We start from the raw sequence: 27,672 nt of genomic DNA on the forward strand, positions 1-27,672 counted from the left end.
CATTTCAAAAATATCCTCCTGCTATAGGTGGAGAATGAACAACAAGCCTCATGCCATTTCCCTCACCGCCCTCCTAAATGTACAGTTCTCTGGAGGCCTCTCAGCTCTAAGAAGCACCAAGAATTTCAGTAACATCTCTCGTTAAATCTGACAGATCTACTTCTACTGAAAGGTTGGGGTACTATTGGAGACACAATGGCATCAAGACACATTCCTCACTGCCTGTAGTTCATGTCTGAGAAGCCTCACTTCTGTCATCTTCTCCATAGTCTGACTTAAGATATCATTTCAAAGCTCAACCTATTTCTACCACAAATTTCTTCTTGTATCCTTGCCCTCTACTGTAATTCAAATGTCCATATCCTCTTTCTTTCTTCATGAATACCCTCTATTCTCTCTCACTTATAAAGCATTTAGATCCATATAATCATGTGGCTTTCACTCCTAATTGTGCCTTTCATCATGCCTTTCACCATACCTACGATGCTGATACATTTAACAGAATTTATTTTATTTGCCATATGCTTATGCCTGTGCTACATTGCTGGTCTCAGACCATAAGCTCCTAGAGAGAAAGGAACATGAGGAGAATTTTTTGTGATGTAAACTTAAAAGCTTGGAAAATGATTTTTTAAGATGATAAGCCATTTAAATATGGGTAATACCATGTATATTATTGCTTATGCATTTTTAGAAAAACAAAATTATGTCACCATTTATTATATATCTCAACTTTACAATTTTCTTCTTGATAACATCTGTGTTTTTACTATATTTTTTTCTCCAGCAGGAATTTATTGTTTCAGGTTTTCATGGCTTTTTCTATAACAATAGCATCCTCAATGGTATAATCCTTCTAGACTTTCATAATGTTCTACCAGGATTCTCTTCCATAGCATTGATAATCCTTCCCATAGAATACCATGTGTATTGAGCCTGAAAGGTCCATATGATTCCCTGATCTAGAGACTGAATTACACACATTGTGTTTGGGGGCAAATAGACCACTTCAACACTACTGGTGTTAAGCTCATGGGGTTCTGGGTGGCCAGGGACATTATCTAATATAAAACAAAATTTTTTTAAATAAAAAAGATAAAAAATTTTAAAATGCAGGGATGCCTGGGTGGCTCAATGGCTTAAGTGTCCAACTCTTAGTTCCAGCTCAGATCATGATCTCAGGGTCATGGGATTGAGCTTCCTGTTGGGCTCTGTGCTCAGTGGGGAGTCTGCTTGAGATTCTCTCTCTCCCTTTCCCTCTGTTCCTCCCCCCACTCATGCTTGCTCTCTCTCTCTCTCTCTCAAATAAATAAATTAATTTTAAAAAAGCAAAAAAACACACACAAAAAACGTAGTCCCCTACTGGCAAGGTACTTCCTCATTTCAGGAACAAAGCATCAATGGAACCAATCCAGAAAAACAGATCTCACTGTTCAGGCCACTATTTTCTTCTTGATTTATCATGTTTGTCTAGGCCCAGATAAAAGATGAACTTCCTCTCTTTCAATAGATTATTATCTCATTTGTGATCGACAACTTTACAGCCTGTATCAGTCAGTATAGTTTAATTATGCTGCAGTTACAAACAACCTCCAAATTTTGGTTCTTGTTCATATTTAATATAGATGGGTCAGAGGTCTTTGGTTCAAATAACCAGGTTAATGAATGTTCTAACATTTTTTGACAATTCCATCTCAGCCCCAGTCTAAAGGTTTTGCCACGGCTTAAAGGAGAGAAAAGAATCAAATAATTGAGCACAAGTAATTAAGTGCTTTTTCCTAGGAGATACTTCCACTCTCATTTTATTATCCAGAACTAATTACATGGCCACACCCAACTTCAAGTGGGCAGGAAAACACAATTTTCTGTATATTGAGAAATGGGGAAAAAATTCATTAACATTAATAGAGTCTATCATTTAGTATGTTCTGATGACATCATTTACCTAGTAGTTGGGATACAATAATTACCTTTTTACTCTATTAAAAAATTATTTGGCAACAGAAAGTATGTTCAATTTTTTAAAGATAACAATTCCTTCTCTATATAACCTCTATATTCTATAATTCCATAATTTTTGTCCTTTTGATCATTAAAATTGTTAGTGCTTTCACTTCCATCCTTATAGGGAAAAAGCTTTTAAATTAGTTACCTTTTGTAAGTAATAATATTAATATTCTTACATTACAGTTGAGGACACTTAAGTTTTGAAAGACTAATCAATTTTATCAAGAGTTTACAGCTTAGGCTTGAACCCAAGCCTATTAAATGTTTAATTAGTAAATAATGTAGTTCTTTAGTTTAAATTTTAAGCCATCTTCTAAAGTTCAGATCAAGTTTCCTCTCTTTTATAAGGTTTCCCATACCTTTAATCCCCAATGATCAACCTTTTCCCTCAGCTTTCCAAACGCTTGTCTATGTACACATTTTATGTATGTCAGCATATTTGCACTAAATTTTATTAAATTGAACTCAATCCAACAGTGGGGTGCATATGTTAATTAAATTAATTACAAATTAAGTTCGTGTCTCTCTTTCAAGCCTACATCTCTTTGCTGACTTATTGTACAAAGGCTGTCATTCTTATTTTCAGTATGGATTCAATTCTCTCTAGGACTACTTGCAGCAAGACCAGCAGCCAAAGACTTCTATATATGACCCCTCTGTGTGCACAGGCACAAACATTAGGATATAGATATTAATCACAATATACTCTGTACCCTAACAGCATCTGAGTTCCAAGTGAGGTTTCAACATGAACACTGGGAAAATGCAACTGCAACACTGACTTGAGCTGCTAGTGCCTCTCTTTCAAGGATACTCACCCCAACTCCACTTTGGCCCACAGACACCCACGCACCTGTTATCATTAGGATTTGTCCACTGCTGGATTCATAAATTTAAATACCTCATTCTCTGAGCACAACCTCCTACCTATCCAGATCTCTTGCAGTTACTCTCCCTGCCCATGCTTGCCCATGTAAGTGACTGACATGTCCAGATCCTAACTCCTCTCCTTTCCCCTATGTATCAGTACCTTCCTATTTTCACTTCCTTCCCATCTAGCTTGGGAAGAAACCATCTCCCATGGTCCATTGTTTCCACCTGCATTAATTACATGTATATCTCATAGGAAATGTTAACTCAACAGATTCACAACTGAAATCATCTTTACTACCAAGATTCACTCCTCTTCCTACATTTTAGCAAATGGCATCACTATTCATTCTGTTGTCCTGGCCAGAAACTAAGTGCCATCCCTAAATATTCCTTCTCCCTTACTTCACACATGGAGTTCTTTACCCAGTTGATTCTATCTCCTAAATATCTTTCAAATTCATCTTTTCCTTCCTCTTGCTACTACCCCAGCTGAGCCCTAGATCATAACCTATGTGGATTGCAGCAACAGATTTTTAAGTGGTTTCCCTATTTTCAGTCTTGTCTCGCTCCAGGCAATTCTCCAGACTGCAGCAAGATTGACCTTTCAAAAATACAAATCTGATGATGTTAAATTCCTATGCAAAACCCTACATGACTTCCCATTGCCCTTCCAATAAATTTGAAATTCTTTAGCATGGCTTGTGAGCCCTTTCAAGATTTTGCACAGCTTACTTCATAGGCTTGTGTCCTTCTAATCCATATCACCCACTAATTTCTGTGCTTTAGTCCTATTGGACTCTCAGACTCTCCAAATTGCTACAGAAAAAAAGAAAAAATTCCAGGGCTCTACCATCTTCAGTTGTTTCTTGGGATGAGAACATTTCCTTTTTCCTGTCCTTTCCACCTTCAGGTCCCTAATTATTTCTCCCTCTTCAGATCCTAGCATAGTTTTGTTTCCTCTTCCGTAGGCCCTTAAGTCTGATTTAGAGGTCCTTCTTGTATGTTTTAATGAACACCAAATCTCCCCAAGGACTTCACATGGAATTATATTTGCTGGTTTTCCTCATCACCCCCTATACAACTCACCCTGGAAATGGTCCCAGCTGACTTGCCATGCATTTATTCCAATAAATTTTCCATTAAACCATCTTCATCTATTTTTGTATTTCAAGATGAAATTCCTTGTGCTACCTCCAAACCCATTTTCTGAAATAATGTTTAAAAAGTGCTTTAAATATTTTAGATCCCACAGGAAATATATTATATAAATTTGGAAAGTATATATAAAGCTCATCTTTGAAGTATACTTCGGCAAAAATACTTGAATGACAGAATCATAAAATAAGGTAGAGTTCCCTCTTTCTCCAATTAAAGGTATCCAATTATGTTGTAAAATTGCAAGTGCTGTTAAGATACAAAATACTCATTTTGATAAGAAAGGGTTAATAGGATATTTTTATACTAAGTTATAAAGTCACCTAGAAGGACAATATTTTAAGTTTCTGTTTTATTGCCAGTGACATCCATTTCAATTTTGCTTAGCTTACAAATTGAAACAAAAAGGAAAGTTTTTTTTTTTTCCTAATTGCTCACATTGCAAAGTTTGGAATATGAAAAATCAAGCTGTGTTCTCTCTGGTTCAATATCACCTCAAGTAATAAAGTTTCTGCAATTAGCACTTTACTGACAGTTTGGTTGATGATGCATGAGGCAGAATGGAAGCCAGCTCACTCTTCCATAGCTGTAATACCGTAGCACAGCTGAGGGAAGTGTAAATTTTGAAAGAAAAGCCAGCGGATATGTCTTGAAGACACCCAGGGAGCTAATATGCTGAATAAGAAGGTGACATTTTTTATGTAGTTAACTTTTCTAAGTACATCTAAACCACAACTGCAACTCTTGGTTATCAGCGTTTTATTCTTAGCAAATGGACCTTGAATCTTCTGGGTTCTTATAACTTGGTAAATCTTTACAATATACATTTTATGACTTGTAATTTGTATATGATCTATAACTGTTTCCAAATTAACCTGAATCAATTTAACTAAAATTAAAATATTTCCAAAAGTCTGTATTACTTCTATGAAACTGGGCCATTGCAAAACTCAGGGAGACAAAAGTAATAATAATAATAATCTATCTTTACAAAACCATTGCAGCAGAATATATACTTATATGTAAACTAGAAAGCTCTGTGAAAATTAATTGAAAATTGATTATTTTTATGAATCTTCATGACTTAATCTTAAATCTACACACATCATAAGAACTATATGTAGAATTCACTCCAAAACATGGCATAGTCCCTTAATCTTTCCCCAATTTCTTCTTACTCTAGATTAAAATTGTCCTTTGTTTATCTGTCCATAGCACTTTATAATAACAATTACCTTATTGATAGTATGGGTGGTTCTAGAACTACATTTGACTTTCAAACTGTCTTCTCTTTCTTAATTAGATAACATTTGCAAAACTAGCTTTCTCAATACAAACTGGACTTTCATGCAAAGCGGAGCCATGATGAATTTGAAACATCACGTGGAGGCACTGTCTGCCAGTCAATGGTTCAGTTGGCTCCTTTAAAGATTCATTTATGTTGAAATACAAAGCTTCACTGTTGCATAGTAATCCAGAGAGCATAAACTTCCTATGAAATTTAGAATTATATTCCTACTCATAAAAAAGTTCTCCAAAATTAAGAAGACTTTTGTAGAAGAAGGTGGACATATTATGCTAAAGAACTTGGTGCAGTGCACAGCATGCCAGTCACGAGAAAGCCACGTTAAGTTGGCTTGGCAAGCTTTAGCACTTCGCTGTTCTAAGGTTTTCCAAACACAAGTGCCAATATGTTTTCTCCTTCTTAGCCAGAGAAATAAGTCAGGCTTAAAAAGCTGTGAAAAGTATTTGAAAATTGACTATTTTTACTCATTCTTTGCTGATTTATTTTTAATTTACATTCATTGTCATAAGAGGTCTGTTTTCACTTCAAGATATTTACTCCAATAATTTAGCTCACTTCTCTGTCTTTGTCTAGTTATCATCACTGTCTATTCAAGAGGGCCTGCTAAATCACTTACCAATGCTACGTCCTACTGGCCGACACATATATCATAGTAGGAAAACATTTGCATTTGAAACTTCAATTTCTGTAAAATAAGTCTGTGCACTGCTTTATCAATTTTTGAAAGTTCAAATCACAAATAAAATCGTTTGACTTAGAAGAAGCTTTCCTTTTTTTCCCCCTGATCTCTACTAAATTTTTCATAGGGATATCTCAGAAGGAATTATAAATAGAAGTTTAATTTTGATAACATCTTCCAAGACTTAGGTTTGGAGATTTTTTTTACATTATTTATTTATTTATTATTTACATTATTTATTTATACAGATATAGCATGCTTTTATATAAGACAATTTTTTGAAAAAAAATTTACTGAAAGTGAGGAAATTTCTCTATATCCATACACAACACTGAATAATACAAAGATCTGGTGAATGACAAGTTTTCTATCTATTATATTTAAGCTACAAAAGTATTTTTATAATACTTTTATTTCCTAAGTCAATTAAAAATTGTTCTATAGTAGTGTCGCTTATCATCTGGGTCACTCAACTTACAGGTATTTTTTGCATTACTCAATTATATTATGGAGGCTGGGTTCTGCACAGATCGTTCTAATGGCTATATATAAAGCACTTGAAGTCTATTATTTTATAATAGGCAATACCTCCATGAATAATGAATTGGACTCATCTTTCTTATGTGACTAAAGGTCAAACCACACCACCTGAATATTTTTATCCTCTATGAATATTTCCATTTAAGAGTTTATTTAAAAGAATTTTTAAATCTTCTCATTATGTCTTAACAGCATGATATCATACTCTACTTTTTGACTTCTCGATTTGATATGGAATAAAATTGCATCATATGGCCAAAGCACATTCACTTAAAGTCTTCAATTTAGAAACTTTCCAGAATCAAACTGAGTCAATCTGTGTTTTAAAAGTCCCTCACAAAAAGAATCCTACATAAATTACTGTGTGTTTAAAGGTTTCTGATTTTAATCTAATAACTGAAATATCAAAACTACATTTTAATTCAGGCATTTGTGCATCACTAACAGGTGTTCTCATCAGATTTGGGAACCCTGCAGCAAGATTTATCAGTGTCAAAATGCTAAAATCCTAAATTTAGTGCAAGAATCCCTTTCAAATGGCATTTATATTTTGATATCTTAACCTACTTTGAATCCTCTGAGCATCTTGTCTATTTTTATTAGTAGGTTTTGCTGATTTTTTTGACTTTTCAAAGGCTCTTTAAATTATCTTAGTCATATATTTACCAGGAGAAAGCAGGTGTCTTTTTAGAGTGTAGATGCTTAAGTCGCTCATAAAATTAATTTCCTCAGGTTGAAAGAAGGTTTTTAAACTCTAATTTGAAAACCCTAATCTGGCATTCTGAAAACACTGTATCAGCATTGAGATATAATAAAAATGGAAACATAACGGCATAATAAATTTAATTTGCTCTAGTATAGCACAAGTATAGGGCATTTTTGCATAATAAACTAGAGAGTTTTGAGAGTCAAACACAGAGCAATAGTGTCTCTGTTTGGGGGGACCTATTGCCACAATACGCCTTGATGATGCTATCTTGCTCATCGATTCAGTTTCATTTCCCGCTAACACCTGTATATTGTGGCCTACGCTCTAGACAGACAGAGGTAGTTAATATTCAATAGATGAACTCAGTAAATGTTTTTATTTATTTATTTATTTTAAATAAATAGGTTATAAAATAAACAAACAAATTTAAAATTGAGATTATCCCAGAAACTGGAATGTATTTTTTTCTGTACCCACAGCATTGGAGGTTTTCTTACTTTTATGTAATTAGAAAGCAATATTATATATTGAACAATAAAATTATACTGTACATAATTTAATCTTTGGTGAGTCAAAAGGCACTCTAAGCTACTACAGTTTCTCAGAGTCAACACTGGGTACTTTATAATTTTTTATTGCACTGGTAATACATGGAGATATTGATTAATAGATATTTCCAGTATACACAATGTTTTATAAACTGCTTTTACTATATCTCTTCTTTTTTTTTTTTTTTAAGATTTTATTTATTTATTTGACAGAGATAGAGACAGCCAGCGAGAGAGGGAACACAAGCAGGGGGAGTGGGAGAGGAAGAAGCAGGCTCATAGCAGAGGAGCCTGATGTGGGGCTCGATCCCATAACGCCGGGATCACGCCCTGAGCTGAAGGCAGACGCTTAACCGCTGTGCCACCCAGGCGCCCCTACTATATCTCTTCTTAACATAGGAATGGTCAGAATACAGATAAACTCCAGGCATCTCACTTTAATATTTCCAAAAATAAACTGAACACTTTGCCCTTAAATCTCCTCCCTCTCCTTCATTTTGACCCCAGTTTATATCTCCAAATACCTCTCCAAACCTCAAAATATCAGAGTCATCCTCACCTGCTTTTCTTTTCTCATTCTCTGAACCCAAATGGTTAAAGAAACCTATACCTGCTACCACTTAAAAGACACTTGCACTCTCTTTTTGATTGGATTGCCCACTGTCTCTCATCTAAGTTTACTTTGACTAGAAATAATAAGAGTTGAAGTTATTGCATGTGTAATACTTGCAGACTTTAGGCTAAATCCTGAACATTCATTACGTATTTAAATCCTTAAAGTAACTACAATTTTTATTCTCACTTAAGAGATAAGTCTATCAAGGATTAGATAAGTTTGGTAATTTGCCCAATTTCAGAGAGCTAGGTACTGATAGTCAGAATTGGAAGCTGCTCTTAACTTCGATACTCTACTGCAACAAGCATCAAACTGTGACCTTCTCATTCGGAGTAAAATCCTGACTTTCAGCATGGTACCCTGTTTCATGAAATTCTCCTTTCTCATCTCAACTCCCACTCTCCACTCCATGTATCTAATACACCTACAATAGAAACTTCTCTCCAAATCCAGAAAATATCACCAACTTAAAGTGCTGCTGTTTTATTGCACACAGTCTTCTTTCCACTTCCTTTTGCCAAAATTCTACTCATTTCTCAACACTCAGTTGAAATGTGAATCCCAACATTGTAACCTCCAGACTTTAGAAGGCATAATTTTAGTGCCCACCAGAGAGAAACGTACAGCATAGTGACTTGCAAGCCAGACTTTCTGGGTTTGAAATCTCGCTATAGCGCTAACCAGTGTTTTGACCTTGGGAAAGGTCAAATATATAATGTATATATTAGTTTCCTCACATGTAAAATAAGGCCTTTTATAACACCAGCTTCATAGGGTTGTCATTAGCACTCAATCAATTAATATATGTTAAAAACATAGAATAGTACCTGACGCACTGTAAGCAATGTCTAAAGGTTTGCAGCTACCATTTATTCATTTCCACACCTCATTCCCAAAGTAGATGGAAGGATATAGAAATTTAACATGTGGTATAATAAGAAAAAAAAACATGGATTATGAGTTCAATAAAAATTATAAACACATGGGAAAATGTAAAATAATATTTATATGTTCTTTAGGATAAGTCTTCTCAAGTACTTATAAAATTAAGAAACCATGAAAGAAAAGATTAATACAATCAACTATATATAAATTTTAATGGTTTTATACTAAAACAAAATTATAATGCAAATGACAAACCAGGAATGTATATTTGCAACATATATCATAAATAAGTGTTTAAAACCCACATCAAATAAAGAGCTCCTACAAGTAAATATAATTCTTAAACAAATAAAATAATGCACAAAAATAAACATAAACAATAGGCAAATATCCAGTAAACATTTAAAATACATACTTAAGTGATAATATTGCCTCTTAAATGAGGTACATTTATAAACATCGTTATTAATTTTATTTTAGCAAGAGTTATAAAAGTGGTCAATCTTATTATGTAAATTAGAATAATATTGAAGGATATATAGAGTCTACCAAAACTTTTTGGAAATGGATATATCTTTTGTGTATCTTTCTCTCTCTCTCTCTCTCTCTCTCTCTCTCACACACACACACACACACACACACACACACACGCATACACATACTTCATACATTTGAATCAGGATCCTGGCTGCTGCTTCAACCTTGTGTAACTTCCTATTATTCTTTCCCCCCTCTTTTATTGTACATCTGTCATGCTGTCTTTCTTGCTGTCACTTAAACACACACAACACTTTCTTTTCTCAGGGTCTTTATATTTGCTATTACTTTGTCAGAATTCCGTTCCTTTGGTTATTTGCAGAACTTCATTTCATTCAAGACTTTATTCAACTATCACTTTCTCAAAGACGTCTTCCTTAAATACCCTATATAAAATAATACCCCTGTTATTCTTTATCTCCCTCTTCTGGTTCATTTTTGTTTGTGGTTCTTATTAGTAACTGGATACTAATGTTATCCAGTTGTTTATTTGTTCTCTGTTGCCTTCATTTGAATATAAGTTTCATAAAGACTGTGTTTTGGTCAGAGCTGAATCCTTATCATCTATAATAATATATGATACATAGTAGGTGTTCAATGAATATTTGTTAATCAAGTGGGCAAATCCCCAGGCTTCCTTGCTTCCACTGACTGGAATCAAGAAAGAGAACCAAATACCCATACTTCCTACTAACCCATGCTTATAGACCTGTCACCATCTTGTGCGTTGAATCCACCAGAATTAATTTCTTTTGTCTTTCATCTTTACATGGTTTCCAAGGCATCTCTTACTTCCTAAACCCAAATCCCATAATGCTCTGTACACCCCAGAGTCATACCCCTTTTTATACCTTTCCATCCTCAGATAGTCTTCCATTGTGTTCTCTGGAATTCACAGTTGATCCTTAGAATTCCTTACATCTACAATCACTTTTCTATTGTTTAATTTGCTCTCTTTATCTAATGAAAACTTGGCTCCCTCCCAAAGGTTCTGGTTTCCCTGCAAATCTGTCAGATCTGCCTTTTTTACTCCCACAACCTTTCCCTTATTGGAGCTGGTTTTGGGGTAGGTGTATTTTATTGTTCTTCATTGTCCCTTTCAAAACAGTCTCTTTGTCCTCTTTCCCCAAATTTCCTATTTTTGAATCTCATGTCATCTAGTCCTATCATCCAGTATCCCTCATTGTTACTTTGCCTTATATCCTTAGACCTATCTACCCTATTTGGTTCTTGACTTTCAGCTCTTGGCTGGTTTTCTCTTTTACACAAGCCCTGTTTTCAATCGCAATTTCAATATTTCAGGTGGGTCATCGTGACACCCTAAATTCTCTGATCCTTGAATTCCATCGTCCAGTGATCTTGTACTCTGTCACATTCATTATCATAAAGTACAACACCTCCATAAATTCAGTTACATATGTCCCTCTCTGATGACCATCTATTTTTTTTTAAGTAATCTGCACACCCAATTTGGGGCTTGAATTCACGACCCCAAGATCAAGAGTCACATGCTCCACCAACTAAGCCGGCAGGCACCAACTCTGATCATGAACCTTCTAATTTACTTTCTCTAGTTTCAAATACCAAATGCTTTGATCCCACTGGAAAATCTAATCAATTGATTCAGCTAACTTTTTACTGCCCCTCACCCCTTTGATGTTCTCATCTCCCCCTCTACCTTATCCAGCTTAGTTCCATGGGTAATCCTTATAATCACTTCCTGATATACACCCTTAACTGTCTGCCTGCATTTTATTATTTTTACTTGTTTGGCAAGACCACAATTTGGTTAAATCCAGATCACTGTTCTGTATGTCTACAACTCTGCAGCTAAACTTATAAGGAAAAATACACAACCATCCGTACTCATCTCAATTTAAAATCATAACCACAAATCTAATGGTATCTCTTAATGCTAGTCAGGAAATCATGCAATTTCTAATTAATTAATTCCTCCACTCTCCTGTTTCAATTTCACATTTTCTCTTCCTTCTGTATACTTACAATACCTCCTCCCCTGTCTTTACTCCCTGCTGATAACTATATATACAATTTCATGAAGAAAACTGAAATGATAAAGAGAACATCAGGGGTGCCTGGATGGTTCAGTCAGTTGAGCGTCTGACTCTTGATTAAGGCTCAGGTCATGATCTCTGGGTCATGGCATCCAGCCCCGCTTTGGACTCCAAGTTCAGCCCAGAGTCAGCTTGGGATTCTCTCTCTCCCTCTCCCTCTGCCCCTTCCCCAACTTGTGCTCACTAAATAAATAAATAAACAAACAAATAAATAAAATCTTAAAAAAAGAGAGAGAGAATATCATAGATTCCCACATCTACCCACTTACCATATATGAACCCACATTCTCTGCTTCTCATCTTGTTGCCAGGAGAAAACTCTCTGTACCACAATCTAAAGCCAATTCCTCCACGTATGTTCTAGATTCCAGCAGCTCCTGTTTACCCAAAAATCTTTTCCAGCAATGCCCCTTCTGTGTTGCAACATCATTTCCCCCATCTCTACTGGATCATTGTCATCAGCATACAAACAATCTATTAGCTATCCTCTGATCCAGCTACATTTTCCCTCTTCCGTTTTCACTACTCTGGTCTGTGCTCCAATATTTTTTCCTAAATTACTGTAATGGCCTCCTCTCTGGTTTCCCTGCATCCACCCGCTCCTTGTCTCCACTATGATCTATCCTCAACATACCAGTCAGAGAAACCCTTTTTGAACAGAAGTCAGGTCGTGTGTCTCCTCTTCTAACACCCACCTTGGATCCCCATGTCACTCAAAGTAAACTCTCAAGTCCTCACATGTCCTACAAGATCTTACATAGTATATGTCCTTTTCTGCTCAACAAACCCTCTGACCATCTTGCTACGTACAGCTCTCCTCATTCACTGCTCTGCTCGTTTATTGCTCTTCCTTCCACATACCTGTTTCTTTCTCTTCTAAGGGTTTTCCCACTTTTTATTCCCATGCCAGAAGTGATCTTCTACCAATGGTTAAATTCCCCAGCTCATTCAAGTCTTAGTCCAAGTGTCACTTTTTCAATGAGTTCTGCCTTAATAAATTTATTTAGAACGGTAGTCCACACGCCTACTCCTTACACTTCTAAGCTACTTATTCTGCTCTGCTTTTGCTTTTTTCCATAAGATTGGTCACTTTGTAACATATCACATAATTTATTTTTTACTATTTGTTATTTTTAAATTGCTTGTATCTACCATTAAATTTTAAGCTGCCGAAGGGCAAGATCTTTAACTTTCTTGCTCACTGATGAATCACACACACACACACACACACACACACACACAACACACACAGAAGAAAGAAAAGAAAATGAAACAAAAAAAACCCTAAAACAATTATCAGCCAGATAGTCACCATCAATTAATACTTTTTAATTGAGGGGCACCTAAGTGGCTCAGTCAGTTAAGCGTCTGCCTTCCACTGAGGTCATGATCCCAGGGTCCTGGTAGCACTGCTCAATAGCACTGCATGGGGCTCCCTGCCCAGTGGGGGGTCTGCTTCTCCCTCTGCCTCTGCCCCTGCTCATGCTCGCTCACTCTCTCCCTCACTCTGTCAAATAAATAAAATCTTAAAAAAAAAATAAAGTTTAATTGGTGCCTGGGTGGCTCAGAAAGTTAAGCATCTGCCTTTGGCTCAGGTCATGATCTCAGGCTCTGGGGTGGAGTCCAGCATTCAGCTTCCTCCTTAGTGGGGAATCTGCTTCTCCCTCTCCTTCTGCTCCTCCCCAAACCAGGTCCTGCTTGCTCTCTCTCCCTCTCTCTCTCTCATGCTCTCTCTCTCATGAGTGCTCTCTCAAATAAATAAAATCTTTAAAAAATACATTTAATTGAAAAATGTATTTTTTGTTAATATAAAGACATTTGGTGCACCCTTGTTTGAATAGAAAAAAACTGGAAAATATCAATAGTGGAATGGTTAAAGGATGGTTTATTCATTATATGAACATGTCATTAAAAAAGATGACATGGAAAAAATTCCCAGATACAAATAAATTTTAAAAATAAAATAAAACATAGAATAAAATCTTTTAACACATTGAAATTATATTTATATTTCTATCTATACATAGATCTAGAAAGACACACCAAAGTGGTTTATAACCATGAATACAATTAGGCAGAATAGAAATTTGATAAGGTAAAGAGAGAAGGGTGAATGTGGAATTTTTAATTAATTTTAAATTGTTTGAATTTTTAGACTGATACTTATCTTAAATTTCAATGTTTATAAAATTTATAGTTTTCAGGGGTGCTTGGGTAACCCAGTCAGTTAAGTGCCCAACTCTTCGTTTCAGCTCAGGTCATGATCTCGGGGTTGTGGGATCAAACCCTGTGCAGCATTCTGTGCTTGGTGTGGAGTCTGCTTGGGACGGTCTCTTCCTCTCCCTCGCCACCCCCCTCAAATAAATAAATCTTTTAAAAAATCTACAGTGTTCATAAATTTAAAAATGAGAAAATTAGGGGAAGGAAAAAATAATATACGAAAAGCAAGATGAAATCAAGAGTGAAATTACTACCCAAATATGCATATAAAATTCTCTATATTTTATACATACAGGTCACAAATTTTACTCTGAACTTTTCTGCCAACAATGACCAGTTAAGTCATGGTGTCGATATGATTAAAAACAAACTATTCAGGTGATATACACCATTCCTGGGAATAGTACCTGAAGAAAAGATTCTATTCTGAATTTCTGCTGAGTGATGTGTGAGCAGCTTCTTGAACAATATCTTTATAGAAACTTCAGTGCATTTCCTAGAGCTTTCCTTTTTAAATGGAGACTGCCAAAGTATAACTCAGTAATATCAATCTTGTAGGTCTTCAGGGCTTGTAGGAGGATGCTGGCCATGGGCCACAAAATACTGTGATCACAAAACATGACTCTGATTTCATCTTGTTTATTCCAAGAGCTGTATTTAAGGAGGACGGGGAGGGAAGTTGGGAAACGTTGGTCAAAGGGTACAAAGTTTCAGCTACATAAGATGAATAATTCTGGAGATCTAATGTACATCATGGCGACTATAGTTAATGACAGTGTATTATATACTTGAAATTTGCTGAGAGGGTAGATCTTAAATGTTCTATCACATAAACATATACAAACAAAAAGAGCCATATTTAGAGGGCATTAACCTATCATTCATTATTTTGTATTCTGCAAAAGTAGATTCCTTGGTCAAATATTTGAAAAAAAAATCTATATCAAACCAAGTTAAATATGTTTCTTTACATTAGGGATTTCCTAGAGCCTTTAATATGCAAATATGCATTATAAATCTTTCAGAGTGGGATAGAAAATATTGTGTTCGTCAAGCAAAATTAAGTTTGGGACTCTATTTTTGAAAGAGCATCTCCAGGGCTTCGGTTCCATGCGCACACTTTGGTAGGGCAATATGAACAGATGGCCCTTCATGTTAAGCAAGTCTCTACAAATAGGGTTTTGTTGTCATTGTTCTTTGTTTGTTTTCTTTCAATGAGGCTATTGAGTGATAGAACTTCTCTTGATCCCATATTTGATTTTTAGCTCCATTATTATATTTTCTATTTTTGCCGAATTAGACTTTTCTTTGATAGTTTCTCTACCACTTGGGAAGTTCATCAAGAATAGTTTTTGTGGAACACCTGGGTGGCTCAGTCGGTTAAACGTCTGCCTTCAGCTCAGGTCATGATCCCAGGGTCCTGGGATCCAGTCCTGATCAAGGCTCCTTGCTCAATGGGGAACCTGTTTCTCCCCCTGCCTGCTATTCCCTCTGCTTGTGCTCTCTCTCTCTCTCCCTGACAAATAAAATTTTTTAAAAAAAGAAGAATAGTTTTGTTATTCAGTACCTAACGTTGCCAGTGCCTAGCACAGTGTTTACTGAATATTTACTGAAAAAAAAAAAAAAACCTAAAAAGATATGTTTGCAGGAAGAGCAAAAATCCATGGAACATTATTTATAGGTCTAAGGTATTTTCCATACTCCAAGGCTTTCTACGTATAGAGAGTCAAATGGCACTTCTTTTACCCTGAAATTATACCAACCCAATGCATCTGATTGTAAATTCATTTAATAAAAGTTGGGAAAAAGTAATAAGTATAATTTAAAACAAAATCTTTAACAATATGAGATCTGACAAAATTAAAGTATTTCATGGTGAAAGAAAAAGTTGAAAGACTAGTCCAATTCTCTTACTTTACAGAAGAGGAAATTAAGACCAGTGCAGTGAAAGAGATTTGTCCACTATTTCATGAATGCTTTAGAGCAGAGTAGGTATTAAAATTCACACTTCCCGACTTCCATGCAGAGGGTTTTTTTTCTTTTTTTTTTCTCTTCTCTAGATCTGTCTGTTTTAGGTTTCACTGTAACATTTCTCTTTCTCCTTCTCTCATTATTTTTCTTTCATTTGCATAACATGTGACATCCTCTTGCACATATCAAGGACTCTTGCCATCTCAGAACCGGGAGGCCCTGTGAGTTGGCAGTTGGGGAAGCTGCATTTCTGCTCATTTATTGATGGGAAGCACTGCTTCTGACAGAGCTGATTCACAATGACGGGGCAGACTGGCTGAAAACTGGTAGGAGGACTTGGCAACAGCTCTGGGGCCAAACCGAGGCCACAGGCCATATGTCTGACTCCTCTGTCATAAACAGACGACCAAGTGTACACATTCCCAGGTGTAATGTCACTGGGACCTTATTTGCAAACATATAAACGAATGACATTCAATTATGTTCAGAGGCAATGCTGTCAAAACCACCAAGGAAACAATTTACTGTTCTTACACAGTATGTGATTCAGAGTGCATTAGCAAGTTTTCACTGCTTAGTTGTGCAAGATGCATTTAAAGAGGTTCTTTTGCAGCGTGTTGTATAAGTATGATACATACACTTAGATAACAGACACAGATATGATGATGTTGAGAATTATTACAGAATTGGCTCAGGTGAAAAAGCTGCTCAAAAGCAGCTCATTTCATTGTAGTCAGTAGCCAATTAATTAAAGGAAGAAAGGCAAGGTTTCTACAGCTAGGGAAGTTATCTGCTAACACCAATTGGTGAAAATTTGATGAAAGACTTAAAATTTTGGCTCCGTGTAATTCTTGTTAAAAGGCACCACATTTTCTATGGTAGAGAAAGAAGATTCCTCCTTTATATAAAATGTGGTTATAGAACAAGCAATAATGTTTTTAACTTTACAAGAGGCCTCATAATATCCTTATAATATTCTTGGAACAAATGCCATAAAGCTTAAAGGGCTCATTCCTAAGTTTCCTTATTGACACTATTACTAGTGCTGATAGGAAACACCCAGAAAATTCAATCAGGAACTAGAGCTTCGCACAACAAATGATGATGATGATGATGATGATGATGATGATGATGATGATCCTTCACACCAGCATTCTGTTTTCAGGTATACATAAACATGAATTATGCCCTTTAAATTGTGTGTATTAAATGAAATACAGACTGGGCACAGTGGGGAGGCAGCTCTGAGGGAGCATATCATCATTGGAATCCTTTTTTATCATTTTCATTTCACAGATTACAAAACTGAGTTTCAGAAATGTTAAATGAGTTATCCAAGATCATACCCCAACAGTACTAGAATCAAAAGCAGACATGAGGCGAGTCTTCAAAATCCTAGGGCAGAGTGTTTTCTCACATGACACTATCTCTCCCATCAAGATCAAAAGGTCTGTTTTGTGGCTGCCACTGCTGTAAGGGTCAGAAAAAGAAACAGAACAGGAGAGGCAGAAGGTGGCTGAACCATAGAAGTCTAAATCCCTGAAAGATGGGCAGTGCTCAGATGACAGAAGAAAAATGAAGAGAATTCTCATCTAAGCAACAGCTCGGATTAGAGTTGGAGAATGACCTCATTGACTGATTGAATTAATATTAAACACTAATAGGCACCAACCGGTGTTCTAGGTACTGTGATTCAGCTTTGAGAAAAAAGACAAGATCCCCAACCTCATGGTGCCTATACTGTAGATGAGGTAAGACAGACCATAAATAACTAAGCATATTTTTAAAATTACATGTTAATGTGTATAAAGTGAATGCATAGAGAGTGGTGGAGGCAAGGGGTGTTTTCTCCGAGTGGTCAGGGTGGGCCTCTCCTGGAGATGACATTTGAGCAGACATTCAGGTAAGCAATATTCCGCCCTGCAAGTGTCCCTGTGAAGCATTTTCCAATAGATGAGACCAGTCTTACACCTGGGGGCCCACCGGGAAAAGCCTTATAAGCGACGGGGTTCAGGGCAGGCTGCCCTAAATATGCCACCTTCGCATACGGATTATTTTGAATTAAAGTTACTTAAGAAATAGCTGGTGTAAGAACACTGTGACTTTCCTCTGTCTCTCTGAAAGCAGGAATAAATTTCCACCTGGAGGGTAGAATACATCCTTATCGGACATAGGGAGTTCAGGGCCGAGAAGGCTGTATAAACAAACCTTGTTACTTCTTCATTAACTTGCTAACCTAAGCCCAACTTCTTTGTCCTGTCAATTCTTCAAAAATTAATTTTTTCTTTATCTAAAAGGTATACTTTGGTCACTTCTTGAGGTCTCATATTTTTATGAGCTTCCATATGTATGAAATTAAGTTTGTTTTTCTCCTGTTAGCCTGTCTTATGTCAATTTAATTACTAGACCAGCTAAAGAACCTAAAAGGGAAGAAAGGAAAAGTCTTCCTCCCCTACACAGGCTACAGTTGAAAATACTTTTTTTCTTAATGTAGTAAGAAGACATTCAGAAGTTCTGATTTACTTTTTAAAAAGAAAATGTAGCTTTCTTCACAAAAGTCCAGAGGGTGTCATGAATGGAAACAGAGAGAGCAGAAGGAAGCTGTCAGCCTTGTCCAAGAGAGGCACCTGCATTGTGATGGCAGTGATGAGCATGGTGCCAAACCATCACTTTGGGAATGTATTCTGAAGGAAAGACTGACAAAATTAATTTTTGGTGGTTTGGTGGCTTGGCTGAAGTGACAGATCAGGACCACTTCCGAAATTTTTGGCTTGAGTATTCGAACGGATGAAATGAAGAAGACTGTAACCTGTCAGAGGTAGTCAAGTACATAAGACAGAATGGTTGTGAGGCTGCCCATGGCTACAAGCAGGGTATATATGTTGATGAAGTTAGGAAACACCAGCCGGCTCCACTGGACTCTCCTAGACTGGGCCATGATGAGGCATGTACAGAACTGAAAGAGAGAAGATCCACAACCTAGCCAGAGCTTCCCGAGCAACGACCATCTCTTTGGCACTCATTGTTACTGTCTGTAAATGAGAGGTTTAGCCAGATTAATAACGTTAAATTTACTTCAGGTTCTGGACGGCTTTTAGGAACCTAATGACCACTAATGACTCTCCAGGAAAATACCGCACATCCATTCAAAATTTCTACCCGGAGACCTAAGGACTTGGCCACTAAATATCATCAAAGATTCCTCCAGTTTGAGATGCATGATTCCATACAATATCAAAATAAGCCCCAAATCACACAAAACAACACATGCCTACTGCAGTGTGGTAGACAGCTGGCAGCCCAATTGGCTCACGCATGTGCACTTTGTAGCTGTAACGTCAGGGACATTCAGTTTCTTGTTCACTGCATACTGGGAGAGAGAATCAAGATCACAGGTGAGTTTTTCACTGCCTCTGACTGGGGATGACACATGTCCCTTCTAATCATTTATTATTTAGCCAGATTTAATCATCGGGCACCTGGCCCCTAACTGCAAATGGGACAGAAGACAGAAGAAAGTATGTTTGGTAGGTATTATATTCTTTCATATATGCTTTCTCCTTACACAGATGTTTCCCTAGCTCATGTAGAAACTTTTGGTTACATAAGTGTAGACTGAATTTAAATAATGGAACACTATGAAACTGTCAGAATATCTGTAAAGATCTCTAAGGCATAAAATTATGTGAAAAAGCAAAGTACAAGACAGTGTGGATACTATGCTGCCACTTATGTAAGAAAGAAGAAAATGAGAATTTATGTTTGTATCCGTTTGCACGTGCATAGAAAATCTCTAAAGGATAAACTGAAGAAGCTAGCAGAAGTGATTACCTGGTTATGGTGAAAAGGATCATGGATGGGAAAGATAGGTGAGAGAGTGAAACCTTTTACTGGCTATCTTTTTGCACTATTTTGATTTTTGACCTATATGATTATATTGCCAAGTCAAACTATTAAGAGTTAATTTAAAAAAAAAAAGTGGGGAATAAGAAACCATGTTCTCACCCTACATCTGATCCTCTTATTTTCAGCGGTGGAGGGTATCAAGACATGAATGGCTAATTCCAGAGTACTTTTAAGGAAAGACAGTATCCGATGGAGTAGGATGTTAATGCATCACCAAATAGCTCAAGCATGGCTTCATTACAGTGTAGTGTGCATCATGTCCTGTGTTATTGCTTACTTAACAAAGCTCACTCCATTGCATGGATTAACCAAGATAAAGTAGCTAAATATTGCCTGAGATTTCCTGTCTGTAGATAAGGCTTCCATTTGTCAGGATAGGAAGTAAAACGAAGCAATAGACTGGTAGATTTCCTGCTCGTTTAATTGCAATGCTAATATATAAACCTATAAGAATTTTGAGCCATAGTTTGATATGGCTTTAATCTTACAAAATTACAGACCTGCATGAGCAAAGTTTCCCAAGAGAAATAATTTCTCTTGATAATTTAATTTTGTATACTATTCCAATTTGATATGCATGAAACTCATTATCGTGGTACTATTTTTATTATTAATGGCTTATAGTTTTCAAAGTAAAAACAATATAAAATTGTAGTAAAGAGAATAAGATGTTGAATTAGACAGATATGGATTAAACCCCTACCTCCACTAGTTGTGTTCCTAGGAGCTTTTTGCTTACTCTTTCAGAGTTTTCATTTCTCCATCTGTAAACTGAGAATAACATTAACTACTCTATGTGGTTGTTGTGAGAATTGGGTTAGGTATTTAAAATACCTAGCACAACATCTGACATAAGAAAGCATGCTCTGTAACTGGTTGCTACTATTAGTATTACACCTTGGCCAACTAATCACAATTTAGTAAAATTTATTTGAAGTTATTGCTACAAGAAAATTCAGAAATGAGGCCGATATTACTTCTCTTTCCCCAAAGTTATGGTGAGACTTTCAGGGTAGATGACAAGTTCCTTTATTCCTCCTATAATCTGCGAAGTTAAAAGGAGTTGCAAGCTACGCAAAAGCCTGCTACAGTGACATGAGGTACACTCAATAGCGTGGACTGGAGACTCGAGAAAATAATTGACATCTGGAAAATGTGGATTGTGGTTCAGATTAATTGAGATATTTTTGGAAATACACTTATCACATTGCAAGGCCTTGTTAAATAAAAGTTCTCATTTGCATTTTACGGTGGTGAGAGGACAGATAATTGAGACCATTAAGTCAAACCATGACTCTAAAAGAGTCTGTCATTTAGGAAATGATACATATTTGGGGGAAGTTAGTAGGGAGCAAAAATATTTGAATAATGTGCCATTATAGTTCAATTTTACCATATTATTAAACTTTAGTATTTTGTTTCCTAAAATCTTTCCTCAAAGTTTTGAGCTCTATATTATTTTAAACATGTTTCTTCTTCATTTTTAAGCCCAGTGTTTCTCAAGGGAAATTTAATTTGTATGTTTCTGATTCTTTTACACTTAACTCATCCAAAAGTTATTTTGTAAGAATTCTTTGATGTCCAGAAAGCCTTATCATTTTCTTATAATATATTCAAGATTTTTTCCCTTAGAAAATGGAAATCATGTCTTGCTTAAAGTAAATAAACTAAAACACCCAATTTGGGGAGAGGTATAAAGTCCTCCCCCCGCCCTTATTTCCTTTCTCTTTACAAGCTTTCTCTGTTAGTATCTTGGCTTCCAGCAAGGATCATTCTAATTCAGGAAGGAACTGGAGAGTTTAACCTTCCTTAAGTCAGTAAACTCAATAAATATTTTTTGTTACCTCTGATGTATGGAGAAATATGCAAGTTTCTATGGGTGATAGCAATGAAAATGATACAGAAAAATAAAATACAGTGCATAGTCTCATGGAGTTTATATTCTAGTGGTAGAGATAGGTATATATTAAAGGAATTATAATATTTGGCTGAATAAAACACTCCGAAAGAGGTAAAAGCAAAGTTTTGTATAAATAGTACAAGAATTGTGAATTGAATCTGAGGAACTGAGGAAATATTTTCACATAATAGGTGAAATTTAAGCCAGCCTTATTAGAATTTCAGAGATGATTAGAATTTCAGTAAGTGAAGAAGCTGGGGAAGATGGCCCTCTCTCAAAACCACTTGGGCATGACATAGGAGGTAAAGCCAAAACATGCAGCACTTGAAAACACAAACAAGGAAAGGACCTGAATGTCCTTGAGGAGAACAAGTAATACAAATGCAGCTTGGGCTTTAGAAAGACAAAGCTGATGAAAGTATCAAGGGTAAGGAAGAGATGAGGGTGTCAGAAGTTTCAGAGACCAAGTCTACTTGCAATTACTTCAGTAGTTTGAGCAACGGTCAAAGAAGACATGAACTATTGTAGGAGGAAAGAAAAGATGAGGAACAAAGAAGGAAGAATCAATTATGATTCCTGGATTTTTAGTTAAGGTGTACATTAGTTAGAATATAAGACAAACTGACTCCAAAAAACTAACCTTAAATAAATAAATAAATAAATAAGTAAATAAATAAATAATAAAAGGAAAGGAAAGAAACCTAAAACCAGGGCAGTTCAAAAAGAGAGAATTTTATTTTCTTCTTAAGTAATAGTACAGAAGTAGGGGCATGATCCAGGACCGAAAGTTAACTACTCTACAAGGTCATGCACATGGTTGTTGAGATAGTGAAAGCTGGCTCTTAACCACCCCTTCAATCCAGTCTTTGGAAAGAGGAAGTTGAAAGCAAGCAGCTTGCTGTCAGAGAAGTGTCCCTGCAACTGTATGCATTGCATCTATTCATATTCCATTAACCATATGACTACAAGAGAATTTTCTATTCAGAATCTAAAACTTGGCAGAGTTTCAGAGTTCAAGAGATTGTTTCCCTATGTCTTATACTTATATCACTAGTAGTGTTTGAAATTATTTTGGGTGCTATAAAGAATTAGGCTATAGATCCCATGGATGGCAAGGTGAAGGGGGACAAAAAGGATGGGAGGAAATGAGATACAAGACCAGATAAGGCAGTTTATTTTTCTTGGTTTGAGAACAGTGGCTTAGTCCTGTATGAAGGCTCTCAAGCTAAATCATCACCCAGCCACAGGTGTCTAATGCTAGACTGGACCAGTAGAGGCAAGGATCCACAAGGATCCTATATAAACATCAGACTCGTTCATCTTATTTACCAACACTGATTTTAAGAATTGTGTAGCTATTGGCTTAATGCCTATCACCTGCAAAATATCATAAGCTCCAGGGGGGCAGGGAATTTATTTTTTTGTTCAATACTGAATTATCCCAGTATTTAGGGAAGTACCTGATATATTTTAGGAGCTAGATATACATACACATTTTTTTAATTTATATCTTTAAAAATGTCAAACCTAAGGAAAAACTGAGAGTAGTACAATAAATGTAAATGTTCACTAATTGTTAACATTTGCCGTATTTGCATAGTTTTTCTCTCTTCATCCTGAATCCACTGAAAGTAAATTGCAGATGTTCTAACACTATAATTAATTCAGGAAGGAAGGAAAGAAAGAAAGGAAGGAACAAAGACATACCTGCTAGCTATCCTTTTAATTCCTTTACTTTTAAATTTAACAAACCTTTGTATTTTACCTTTACTACCAGGATAACTTAGTCAAAATCATTTCTTGTTTGTTCATAGATATATTTTACAAGATAAACTGAAGTCATTTACATGAGTGATATTTCTGAAAATTCTACAAAAAAGTTTCAGGATCACTTAAGAAGCTATTATAAACAAATGAATCTTAAAATTAAATTTTGTGTTTAAATGGATGCATTTTACCCAAAGAATAATTGTTTGTTAAACAAGAAGAGAAAAGGGGAAAAAAAGGCCGAAACTGTGATGATCTAGCTTTTCTTCACTTTGAGCTGAGAAACAGTCTTTCCTGGGTGCTTTTGCTTTACTTTGAGAAGGGTGATTTAAAAATTGAGGTATTAATAAACAGAGCTATGAAAAAAAATCTTCATCAGAAGGTTCAGCAGATCCTTAAGAATTTCTCTGTGCTAGAGAAATAGGCTAATAACATTTTGATGGCATTCACAGATGATTCTAGAGGAAGTGATAAAACATCAGGAAATTCAGGAGAATACTATAATTAGACTTTAAGAAATTGGTAGTGGGGAAAAAAAATCAAAGGACTCATAAAAGCACAAAACTGATGGTAGGAAAATAAATCTATAGTTGGGTTCTTCAAAGGTGTAAAGAATACTGTCATTCACACAGGACCTACTAACTCCCCAGGGAACCAGATCTAGTCAATGGTAAGATAGAGATAAAAGCTTAAATTCATCTGACTACTTTTTTCTCTACCCTAACATACAGCAAGGAAAATACTTAAAGAACCAAAGGGGAAGTACTGTGTTGGGAAGGCTTAAATATTCTCCCCTCAGATTAAATGAAACTATGATATTATATATGAATATTCAGTATCAGAATGTTGGCCAACAGATTTGTTGATGGACTGCTACTTGCCTTATTTACACTCAGGGCTCAAAAGTTTCATATACCTCCATATCTATATCTGTATCTATATCTATACATATGAATTGCATATCCATGTTTTAGCTTTTTAGTTGTTCGATACTATCCTCATAGTAATCCTACAAAGGAAGTAAAGAAACTACTAGCATTACCATTTCAAGACAAAGTAACTGAGAAACATCAAGATTAAATGATTCATCCAATGTCACGCAGTTGGTTAGGGCTGCTGAGAAGACCATCCTAACCCACTGGCCACCCCCTTTTATTAAGTACTTTGTTAATTAGGGATTCGGAATTTTCAAGATCTTTCTTACTAGCATTAATGGAGAGACTAATTAAGTTCAATTAAGATGACAACTACCTTTCTAAGGTGGCAGCAAGAGCAGAGAGGGTGCTACTAAGGCCTCGGGGACACTGAGAGCGTACAAAGTGGTGGGGTGCTGCCTGCCCCCAAGTGCCACACTCCACCCCGGATCACATGCAAGTCTTCGCACCTAATCACGTTGTCACCAAACCTGATTCTGGTACCTTGTGTCTCACCTGAAGAAGATGAAGAAGTCTTCAGGGTAAATTGTCTACTTTGGACAGGTGTTCAAAAAATCCCGCTTGCAGTGAAGAACTTCGGCATCTGGCTGCTCTATGACCCCGAAGCGGCACTCACAACACATAGCGGGAGTAACAGGACCTGACCACTGTGGGTGCTGTCACCCAATGCTATCGAGACATGGGTGCCCAGCACTACATACCAGGGCCCGCTAGATCCAAATCATGAAGGTGGAGGAGACTGCAGCCAGAAAGTGCTTCCCCCTGGCAGTTAAGCAGTTCCGACTCCGAGATCAAGTTTCGCTACCCCACTGGATCCTGTGTCACTAGCACAAGACACACTTCACCACCAAGAGACCCAACACCTTCCTTTAGTCCCCAGGTCTGACCAAATAAACTCCTTGGGAAAACCAAAAAATAATAAAATAAAATAAAATAAAATAAAATAAAATAAAATAAAATAAAAATAATATAAAAATGAAACAAACATCGAGAGAGTGGAGGTGTGCCTACAATCACTCAGGGTTATTACAAAGATCTTAACTGTCATCTTGGATGAACTTTCTTCGTATTTTTAGAGTCTCTTTAAAAATTTGATGGAATACACAGTCCCTATTTTCAGAAAATAAATTAAATAAATAAATAAAACAAAGCAAAACTGAAAGAAAAAAAAAAAAGACCAGGAAATAAAAAGTTGGGGCAGATACAGAAGGGCCAGTGTATTCACTATAGGTTAAGAAACCCTGGTCGGGGGAACACGGGATTGAAGCACTGCACTAGCTTTGGAACATAGTAAGAACTGAAAGACTAATAGATGACAGAGTGCTACAGATGAATTCACAATGAGTCACAAAGGAAAAGGAGACCAATGGCAAGGATGTAGAAGAACCTGGGCCAGAAATATGATATTCCTTCAGTAGCATGACTTAGATAACAATCTGTATCACTCCCTTGGCTCCCCATTTCTTCTGGAGACTATATGTGGGCTATTTCACTTACCTGAATATCTAAAATAAATATTCAAGGGAAAAGCAATAAAAATAAATAACACAACATAGAAATAAATGAAGAAATCTTAAAAGTACTTTAGATCTCCCCAAAATGAAAAAAATAATATAGATCTCTAGACTATAAAGAGAAGATATTTTAATCATAGTTAATACAGTTATAACCAGAAATAAATAGAAGTCATACATGTGCATGTAGTTTTGTAAAAATTAGTATATGGGCTCACACACAATTATGTATGTGTATGTGTATGCATGAATGTATAGTATACCATTTATCTATCTTTTTAGCTCTTGATAAAATTTCTTTGACAATTTCATTGCTAATAGATTCAGGTACAGTCTCTCAAGGGAAGTGGTGGAAAATATAGCTCTTTTTGTAGAATGATAAAATAGACCAGATATTTTCGTGAGCAGATTGGTGGATACAATTTCCAAGAAACTCCAAGACAGTAAAATATGGAGATTAAAAAAAATAAAAAACAACTTGCTAAAAAGGTGATGGAATTCTAGAAGCATATCTAACTCATAGAACTTATTTCCATATATTCAATTACTATAAATATGCCTAAAATGTTAGCTATTAATTAAATTGGAGCTATAAAATAAAAGGCCAGTCATTTTAGAATTTTGCCAGAGTATCTCAGTAAACATGAATATACTTCTAACCCATCGTGAGATGAAGAACAGGCTGCCTAGCAACCGTTTTAACTAGTTCCCCAGAGGTTCTCAAGAGAAAAATGGGTGTTTGGAGGGGGAGCATTTGTTTTTGTTTTTGTTCTTATACCAAAGTTTCAGCATCATTTCTAACTAGCTTCTCTAGTCATTTTTCTTGTCTTCATCATCTGAAAGAAATAATGAAAATGAGGGAGGAAAGAAGGAAGGGAGAAAAGAAGGGAGAGAGGGAGGAATGAAAGAAAGAAGATACAGATCAACATGGGCCGTTTGAAGCATTCACTCAGGATTCAAATATAATAATGGAAATTGAAGTCAGGTTCTCCTGTTTATCATATACAGGCATATACACCTTTTTGTGGAATGCTCACAAATCAAATTCAAAGCAATGACATTGGCTTGGGAAACTACAAGTTCATTGAAATGTGTGACAGGAAAGAATGTATGTTGGTGGCATTTCTTGACCCAGGATTCAAGGGCAACTTTGAAACTCTATGCCTACTTCATGAAGCCATAGATCACAAGGAAGATGTTCTCATAAAGAAAATGTGGCAGGTTAGGTCATTCTCCTCCTTCCAGACTTCCTGGTTAAGTAAAAGCACACTCATAAAACATTCACAGCATATTTTCATAGGATGTCCTATCATGTAGGTCCCTAGCAGGGGAGGGGAGAGAAAGTGTTTGATGCTGATTCCAGAAACAGTAGCTTTAAGTGTTTCTTTTGAGAAAAAGAGAGACAGAGACAGAGAACGGCCCAGGTTTACTATGCATCTCTCATATAGCCTTTATGAGTTTGGGAGGGAAGAACAAAGATGGATTTCAGGTTAAATTCCAGAGTTGATGTGTTAATGAAAATGTAGGGA

The 27,672-nt window shown here is 36.1% G+C and overlaps 2 pseudogenes; both read left to right on the top strand.

Annotated features, from left to right (window-relative positions):
• The window catches only part of LOC113254321 (GTPase NRas-like), a 118,273-nt pseudogene extending 98,981 nt beyond the window's left edge, over positions 1–19,292 (top strand).
• A 2,861-nt stretch (positions 19,293–22,153) lies between these two features.
• LOC113254322 (60S ribosomal protein L18a-like) lies at positions 22,154–25,502 on the top strand (annotated as a pseudogene).
• The last annotated feature ends 2,170 nt before the right edge of the window (positions 25,503–27,672 follow it).

Source organism: Ursus arctos, unplaced genomic scaffold (genome assembly GCF_023065955.2).
Source record: "Ursus arctos isolate Adak ecotype North America unplaced genomic scaffold, UrsArc2.0 scaffold_12, whole genome shotgun sequence".
Lineage (NCBI taxonomy): Eukaryota > Metazoa > Chordata > Mammalia > Carnivora > Ursidae > Ursus > Ursus arctos.